Below are 2,200 nucleotides of genomic sequence, written 5' to 3'. Positions count from 1 at the left end.
AATTTTGGAAGATGACCACCAATACATCCATTATTTCTGGGACCGCTTCCTTCAGTACTCTGAGATGTCGATTAACAGGCCCTGGGAATTTATCGGCCTTCAATATCATCAATTTCCCCAACACCATTTCTCTACTAATACAGATTTCCTTAAGTTACTCTCTCTCACTAAACCCCGTGTTCCCCAACATTTCTGATATGATATTTGTATTCTCCTTTGTGTAGACAGAACCAAAGTATGCATTTAGTTGGTCAGCCATTTCTTTGTTCCCCATAATTAATTCCCCTGTTTCTGACCTACATTTGTTTTCACCAATCTTTAAATCTGTTAAATCTACACTTGACTATTCCAATTCTATCCTGGTCACCCTCCCAGTTATAAACCTCCATAAACCACTGCCCATCCAGAACTCTGCTGCCTGTAAACTAATTCGCACCAAATCCTGATCACCCATCACCCCAAATCCTGATCACCCATCACCCCTGTGCTCACTAATCTACATTAGCTCCGGGACCGGCAGCACCTTAAATTTAATATTCTCATTCTTGTGTTTGAATCTCACCCTCAATTAGTCCCATTGCCCTGTCCATTCCCATAGTCCTGCCTTCAAGTCTTTTCTTCAATTCCCATTTAAAAGAAGGCTTCTTTCCCTCTGTTTCTGTCTATGGCAGGTATACTCAGCTCTGCAGTGTCACTGGGCCCAATGCCATGGAAGTGTGGATCCATAAAATGGTATGGGCTGAGCTGCCGGTCACTTTCAGTGCTGCATGCTAAACAGGGCTCTAGTCCCTGTTCACCAAGTATGTGCTGGTAGTGTGCAGAGGGATCTGATCTGACACCAATCAGCCATTCCAGCAGCTTTGCTATACGTCTTTGAAACTAAGTGATGGGGTGTGGTACATTGAGCTGTGTGAGAGGTTGGTGATGTTGGGGGTAGGAGATGCCATGTGGCGATGAATTCACTGACATTGACCACCCGTGTGAGCTCATGAAACTTCTTCTGGCTCTGCTGCCAGGTCCTCGGGGCCAGATTCTTGCATTTGACCTCCCTGACCACCTGCTCCCATTCCCTTCGGAAGACGTTCCTTAAGGGTCTCCGCCCCACCCCACAGAAACATGGCCACTCTCCTCTGGTCAACCTCCATGACTAAGGCCTCCAACACCACATCCGTGAACAGCAGAGACCTCTCTCTGTCCTAGTATTCCATTTATCTTGTCTCCAATTGCAGCATTCACAGTCAGCAGCAGCAGCCTCCTGTGATTCAGTAAAGCTTCCCTTTAAGAGGGACAGACTACCTTTAAGAGCTGAATCCTGGCTGAAGCACGTGCCAGCCTCACACACAGTTAGGTCCCTGTTAAGCTTGCAGACAGACAGCAGCGCGGGTTACCCTGGGCAGCATGTAGAATTCATGGAAATGAGGAGGCAGCAGGAAGTTTGTGTGTCACCTGCCTCAACAGGAATGGGCATGGGCAGATCACGAATCACAATCCCTACCCCTGAAAACTGGTACAAGCTTCACTTTCACTCTGTCTCTATTTTTCTTCCCTTCTTTCACCCTTTCTCCATCTCTCTCTGTGTCTCTTGTTCATATAATCAGAGATTGATGCAGCACATAAAGAGGCTATTCGGTCAGTGCTGTCCCTTAGAAAGAGATACCTAATTAGTTCCTCTCCCTCCTCTTTCCCCAGACTCCGATTGTTTTTTTTTCCTTGTCAAGTTTTTGTTAAATTCCCTTTTGAAAGATATTATTGAATCTGCTTCCACCATGTTTTCAGGCAGTGAATTCCAGATCCCACCCACAACAGATTGGACCAAATATCCATGGAAGGGTGAACGCACAAAAGGAGGCTATTCAGCCCAATGTGTCTCTGCTGGCTGAAAAAACTAGCCGCCCAATCTAATCCCATCTTCCAGCCGCTGGTCCATGGCCTTGCCAGTTGCAGCACTTCAGGTGTAGGTCCAGGTACCTATTAAAATAATTGATGTTTTTTGCCTCCACCACCGTCCTGGCAGTGAATTCCAGACACCCACCACCCCCTGGGTGAAAAGGTTTTTCCTCATGTTCCCTCTGATCCATCTACCAATCAATTAAATCTGTGCCCTCTGGTAATTGACCTCCACGCTAGGGGAAACAGGTGCTCCCTGGCTACTCTATCTGGGCCCCCTCATAATTTTCTACACCTCAATCAAGTCACCCCT

Source organism: Heterodontus francisci, unplaced genomic scaffold (assembly GCF_036365525.1).
Source record: "Heterodontus francisci isolate sHetFra1 unplaced genomic scaffold, sHetFra1.hap1 HAP1_SCAFFOLD_174, whole genome shotgun sequence".
In the NCBI taxonomy this organism is placed as follows: Eukaryota; Metazoa; Chordata; class Chondrichthyes; order Heterodontiformes; family Heterodontidae; genus Heterodontus; species Heterodontus francisci.
This window is presented reverse-complemented; position numbering follows the sequence as displayed.